Source organism: Arachis stenosperma, chromosome 3 (assembly GCF_014773155.1).
Source record: "Arachis stenosperma cultivar V10309 chromosome 3, arast.V10309.gnm1.PFL2, whole genome shotgun sequence".
Taxonomy (NCBI): Eukaryota; Viridiplantae; Streptophyta; class Magnoliopsida; order Fabales; family Fabaceae; genus Arachis; species Arachis stenosperma.
Genome location: NC_080379.1, coordinates 26,907,659 through 26,914,634, shown reverse-complemented (window position 1 = coordinate 26,914,634; position 6,976 = coordinate 26,907,659). Strand labels below are relative to the sequence as shown.

The 6,976-nt window shown below is 38.4% G+C and overlaps 1 non-coding gene across 1 annotated transcript; it reads left to right on the top strand.

The window, feature by feature from the left end:
- The first annotated feature begins 341 nt into the window (after positions 1 to 341).
- Positions 342 to 449, top strand: LOC130971271 (small nucleolar RNA R71). Its single transcript, XR_009082498.1, has one exon. It is a non-coding gene; the product is annotated as a small nucleolar RNA R71 (small nucleolar RNA).
- Positions 450 to 6,976: the final 6,527 nt, after the last annotated feature.

The following is a 6,976-nucleotide window of genomic DNA, read 5'->3' as shown; positions in this document are numbered from 1 at the left end:
TCTTCCTCAGATGAAGCATCCTTAGTACTGCTTGGTGCATTTTGCATTCCAAACAGACTTTGAGAAATCAAATTGACTTGTTGAGTCAATATTTTATTCTGAGCCAATATGGCATTCAGAGTATCAGTCTCAAGAACTCCTTTCTTCTGACTAGTCCCATTGTTCACAGGATTTCTTTCAGAAGTGTACATGAATTGGTTATTTGCAACCATTTCAATTAGCTCTTGAGCTTCTGTAGGCGTCTTCTTCAAATGAAGAGATCCTCCAGCAGAGCTATCCAAAGACATCTTGGATAGTTCAGAGAGACCATCATAGAAAATGCCTATGATGCTCCATTCAGAAAGCATGTCTGAGGGACATTTTATGATTAATTGTTTGTATCTTTCCCAAGCTTCATAGAGGGATTCTCCATCCTTCTGTCTGAAGGTTTGGACTTCCACTCTAAGCTTACTCCATCTTTGAGGTGGAAAGAACTTTGCCAAGAAGGCATTGACTAGCTTTTCCCAAGAGTCCAGGCTTTCTTTAGGTTGAGAATCCAACCATATTCTAGCTCTGTCTCTTACAGCAAAAGGGAATAGCATCAGTTTATAGACCTCAGGGTCAACCCCATTAGTCTTGACTGTGTCACAGATTTGCAAGAATTCAGCTAAGAACTGATGAGGATCTTCCATTGGAAGTCCATAGAACTTGCAATTCTGTTGCATTAGAGAAACTAATTGAGGCTTAAGCTCAAAGTTGTTTGCTCCAATGGCAGGGATAGAGATGCTTCTCCCATAGAAGTCGGGAGTAGGTGCAGTAAAGTCACCCAGCACCTTCCTTGCATTGTTGGCATTGTTGTTGTTTTCGGCTGCCATGTCTTCTTTTTCTTTGAAGAATTCGGTCAGGTCCTCTAAAGAGAGTTGTGCTTTGGCTTCTCTTAGCTTTCGCTTCAAGGTTCTCTCAGGTTCAGGGTCAGCTTCAACAAGAATGCCTTTGTCCTTGTTCCTGCTCATATGAAAGAGAAGAGAACAAGAAAATATGGAATCCTCTATGTCACAGTATAGAGATTCCTTTAGGTGTCAGAGGAAAAGAAAAGTAGAAGACAGAAGTAGAAAATTCGAACTTATCAAAGAAGATGGAGTTCGAATTTTGCATTAAGGAATAGAGTTAGTTCAGAAATAGAAGGATGTGAGAAGAAGGGAAGTAATTTTCGAAAATTGAGTTAAAAGATTTTGAAAAATATTTTTGAAAAACACCATTTGATTTTCGAAAATAAAAGTGGGAAAGAAATCAAGTGATTTTTGAAAAAGATTTTGAAATTAGAAATTAAAAAGATTTGATTGAAAACTATTTTGAAAAAGATGTGATTAAAAAGATTTGATTGAAAAGTTATGGTTTTAAAAAGATGTGATTGAGAAGATATGATTTGAAAACAATTTGAAAAGATATGATTTGAAAACAATTTTAAAAGATATGATTTTTTAAAAATTAATGACTTGCCTAACAAGAAAAGATATGATTCAAACATAAAACCTTCCTTAACAGAAAAGGCAAAAAATGTTCAATCAAATCATTAATTGTTAGTAAGTATCTTTGAAAAAGGAAAGAAATTGATTTTGAAAACATTTGATTGAAAAGATATGATTTGAAAAAGATTTGATTTTGAAAAACTTTGAAAACTTGAAAAAAATTGATTTGAAAAACAAAATCTTCCCCCTAGCACCATCCTGGCGTTAAACGCCCAGAATGGTGCACATTCTGGCGTTTAACGCCCAAACTACTACCCTTTTGGGCGTTAAACGCCCAGCCAGGCACCCTGGCTGGCGTTTAAACGCCAGTCTGTCTTCTTCACTGGGCATTTTCGAATGCTCAGCTTTTTCTGTGTGATTCCTCTGCAGTGTGTTCTGAATCTTCAATTCTCTGTATTATTGACTTGAAAAGACACAAATTAAAAATATTTTTGGATTTTTAATAATGAGGAATAATCAAAATGCAACTAAAATCAAATAACAATGCATGCAAGACACCAAACTTAGCAGTTTGTATACTACTGACACTAACAAGATGAGAATGCATACGAGAAACAACAAAACACTCAAGTCAATAGAATTCAAAGATCAAAACAAGAAAATCATCAAGAACAACTTGAAGATTAATTAAGACACATGCATAAATTCGAAAAATGCAAGAAGAACAGAAATATGCAATTGACACCAAACTTAAGATGAGACACTAGACTCAAGCAAGAAACATAAAATCTTTTTGGTTTTTTATGACTTTGTGATTTTTTTGTATTTTTTTTTCGAAAATTAAGTGAAAAGGGAAATAAAGGTATCAAAATTCTTAATGAGAATTCCAGGAATCATGCAATGTTAGTCTAAAGCTTTAGTCTAAATGAATTAGACATAGCTAGCTAAGCTTCAGCAAGACATTGCATTCAAGAGCTAAATTGATGAGGATCAATCAGCTTTGGTGATGATAAGAACATCACCTTGAAACACTAGAATTCATTCTTAAGAACTCTGAAGAAAAATACCTAATCTAAGCAACAAGATGAACCGTCAGTTGTCCATACACAAGAACAATCCCCGGCAACGGCGCCAAAAACTTGGTGCGCGAAATTGTGATCACTACAACTTCGCACAACTAACCAGCAAGTGCACTGGGTCGTCCAAGTAATAAACCTTACGCGAGTAAGGGTCGATCCCACGGAGATTGGTGGTATGAAGCAAGCTATGGTCATCTTGTAAATCTTAGTCAGGCAGACTCAAATGGATATGGTGATGAACGAAAATAACATAAAAGATAAGGATAGAGATACTTATGTAATTCATTGGTAGGAACTTCCGATAAGCGCATGAAGATGCCTTTCCTTCCGTCTCTCTGCTTTCCTACTGCCTTCATCCAATCCTTCTTACTCCTTTCCATGGCAAGCTCGTGTAGGGTTTCACTGTTGTCAGCAGCTACCTCCCATCCGCGCAGTGAAAGCTAATGCACGCACTCTGTCACAGTACTGCCAATCACCGGTTTGGTTCCCTCCCCTACCGGAATAGAATCACTCTTTTGCGTCTGTCACTAACGCCCAGTAGGTTACAGGTTTGAAGCACGTCACAGTCATTCATTCATTGAATCCTACTCAGAATACCACAGACAAGGTTTAGACCTTCCGGATTCTCTTGAATGCCGCCATCAGGTCCTGCCTATACCACGAGGATTCCGGTTAAAGAATCCAAGAGATATTCACTAAGCCTCAGATGCTTGTAGAACAAGAATGGTTGTCAGTCACCTTGTTCATAGGTGAGAATGATGATGAGTGTCACGGATCATCACATTCATCAAGTTGAAGAACAAGTGATATCTTGGACAAAGAACAAGCGGATTTGAATGGAAGAACAATAGTAATTGCATTAATACTCGAGGTACAGCAGAGCTCCACACCTTAATCTATGGTGTGTAGAAACTCCACCGTTGAAAATACATAAGCATAAGGTCTAGGCATGGCCGAATGGCCAGCCTCCCAATGATCTAAGATAGCATCAAACTCAAAGATAGCTACCAAGATGTCAAATACAATAGTACAAGATCCTACTTATAGAAAACTAGTAGCCTAAGGTGTACAGAAATGAGTAAATGACATAAAAATCCACTTCCGGGCCCACTTGGTGTGTGCTTGGGCTGAGCAATGAAGGAATTTCGTGTAGAGACTTTTTCTGGAGTTAAACGCCAGCTTTTATGCCAGTTTGGGCGTTTAACTCCCAATTAGGTGCCAGTTCCGGCGTTTAACGCTGGAATTTCTGTAGGTGACTTTGAACGCCGGTTTGGGCCATCAAATCTTGGGCAAAGTATGGACTATTATATATTGCTGGAAAGCCCAGGATGTCTACTTTCCAACGCCGTTGAGAGCGCGCCAATTGGGCTTCTGTAGCTCCAGAAAATCCACTTCGAGTGCAGGGAGGTCAGAATCCAACAGCATCTGCAGTCCTTTTCAGTCTCTGAATCAGATTTTTGCTCAGGTCCCTCAATTTCAGCCAGAAAATACCTGAAATCACAGAAAAACACACAAACTCATAGTAAAGTCCAGAAAAGTGAATTTTAACTAAAAACTAATAAAAATATAATAAAAACTCAACTAAAACTACCAAAAACATACTAAAAACAATGCCAAAAAGCGTACAAATTATCCGCTCATCAGGACTCAACAACCTTTATTTTGGGAGATGGATGCTCCTTCAATCTGTGGGGTGTCTGGTCCCTCAAGGGAGAGCTTCTGGCGCTTCAACTCCTGTAGCTCACGCCCTTGCTTTTCTTGTTCCTTAAGCAGTTTCCAGAGCATGCTATTTTGATTTTACTGTTCTTCTTTAAGTTGATCCATAACTTCTTGCAGCTTGGTGACAGATGCTTCTAGGCGGGCCCAGTAGTCAATTTGAGGAATTTCTGGGAGGAACTCCTGTGCGCTCCTCTTGATGGAGTTGTCGTGCACTTGTTGTCCCTCCATTGACTTTTTGGTGATTGGATGCTTGAGTGAGATGAATTCATCCACTCCCATCTTTACATAGCAGAGAGATTAAGCTTGGGTAAGCCAATTTGGCTTCAGTGGAGTTCTTATTTGCAATTGTGTAAATCTCACAAGAAATTAGATGATGAATCTCCACTTCATTTTTCAGCATAATGCAATGAATCATCACTGCTCTTTTGACAGTGACCTCAGAGCAGTTGCTAGTAGGCAGTATAGAATGCCCAATGAAGTCCAACCAGCCCCTAGCGACTGGTTTGAGATCTCCTCTCTTGAGTTGGTTTGGGACACCTTTTGAGTTGGTTATCCACTTAGTTCCAGGGAGGCATATGTTCTCTAGAACTTGGTCCAAACGCTTATCTACTCTCACCATTCTCCTATTAAAGGATTCTGGATCATCTTGTAGTTGAGGCAGCTTGAAAACCTCTCTTATTTTGTCAAGGTGGAAGTAAATAGTCTTTCTTCTAACCATAGTTCGAAAGGTATAGAAGGCAGTTTCCGTCATTCTCTGTTTTTCTGTTAGCCACAGATTTGAGTAGAATTCCTAGATCATGTTTCTTCCCAACTTTGTCTCAAGATTAACTAGGACTTACCAACCTCTATTTTGAATCTGTTCTTGGATCTCTGGATATTTGTCTTCTTTCAAATCGAACTTAACTTCTGGGATCACTGACCTCAAACCCATTATTTTGTGGTAATGGTCTGCATGTTCTTTGGTTAAGAACCTCTCATGATTCCAAAGTGGTTTTGGATTATTCTCTTTCTTGCCTCTTAAAGTGGTTTGTTTTCCTTTAGGGTCCATGATCTTGGTGATGTTTTGCTTAGTGATCACGAAAAAACACACCAAACTTAGAGGTTTGCTTGTCCTCAAGCAAAAGAAAGGAAATGAGAGGAATAGAGGGGGAGACAGATTCGAATGGTGGAGGTATGGGGATGGCCGAACGTGTATTTAAAAGGGAGGGGGTGGGTTTCAAAAATTTTGAAAAAGATATGATTTGTAAAAGATGAATCATGATATGAAAAAAATGAGATTTTAAAATTCAAAAGATATGAAAAAGATATAAAGATGTTAAATCTGAATTTTTGTTGATGCATCTAAGAATGAAAAGATGATATGATGAGTTGAAAAAGATTTGGAAAGAAATTGAAAAGATAAATGCGTTTTTGAAAAAGATTTGAAAGGGATTTTGAAAGAAAATTAAAAAGAATTTAGAAAATTATGAAATTTTTGAAAATTGAATTTGAGAGATGAAAATTTGTAACATATTTATGCAGAAAATTATGAATTAAAACATAAAAATTTGAAAAAAATTGAAGTGAAAACAAAATCACCTCCCCCTGTCTGTTCTGGTGTTAAACGCCCAGAATGGTATCCATTCTGGCGTTTAACGCCCATTTGTTGGCCAATTTGGGCGTTTAACGCCCAGCCAGGTACCCTACCTGGCGTTAAACGCCAAGAATCCTTTGTCACTGGGCATTTTTCTGATCGCCCAGGATGTTGCAACTCTAGCGTTAAACTCCCAGAATGGTACCCATTCTGGCGTTTAACGCCCAGAATGGTATCTTTACTGGCGTTAAACGCCCCTTACTGGCGTTTTTATGCCAATGAGCTCCTTTTCTCTGCTTTATGCTCTGATTCCTTCTATAACTCTGTAAACTTCTGTAATTGACAATTAACCTTAAAGATAATTGATATCAAAATCCTATAATTATTATTTAAATAACAAAAATCTTTGCTAATGATTGGGTTGCCTCCCAGCAAGCGCTTCTTAATTGTCTTTAGCTGGACTTTTACTGAGCTTTAGTATAGTCTTAGTTTTGAGCATTCCTGCTCAACATTGCTTTCAAGATAATGATTTACTCTCTATCCATTAACAATGAACTTTTTGTCAGAGTCAATATCTTGAAGCTCTACATATCCATATGGTGACACACTTGTGATCACATATGGTCCCCTTCACCGGGATTTTAATTTCCCAAGGAATAATCTGAGCCTAGAGTTTAGCAGCAGAACCTTCTGTCCTGGCTCAAAGACTCTGGATGACAGTTTCTTGTCATGCCACCTTTTTGCTTTCTCTTTGTAAATTTTTGCATTTTCGAAAGCATTGAGTCTGAATTCCTCTAGCTCATTCAACTGGAGCAATCTTTTCTCTCCAGCTAACTTGGCATCAAGGTTTAGGAATCTGGTTGCCTAGTAGGCCTTGTGTTCCAGTTCCACTGACAGGTGACAGGCTTTTCCATACACAAGCTGGTATGAAGAGGTCCCTATAGGAGTTTTAAATGCAGTTCTGTATGCCCATAGAGCATCATCCAGACTCCTTGCCCAATCTTTTCTACGGGTACTTACAGTCTGTTCTAGGATTCATTTTAGTTCTCTATTTGAGACTTCAGCCTGCCCATTTGTCTGTGGATGATATGCAGTTGCCACTTTGTGGTTAATTCCATATCGGATCAGAGCAGAGTCAAGCTGTTTATTGCAGAAAT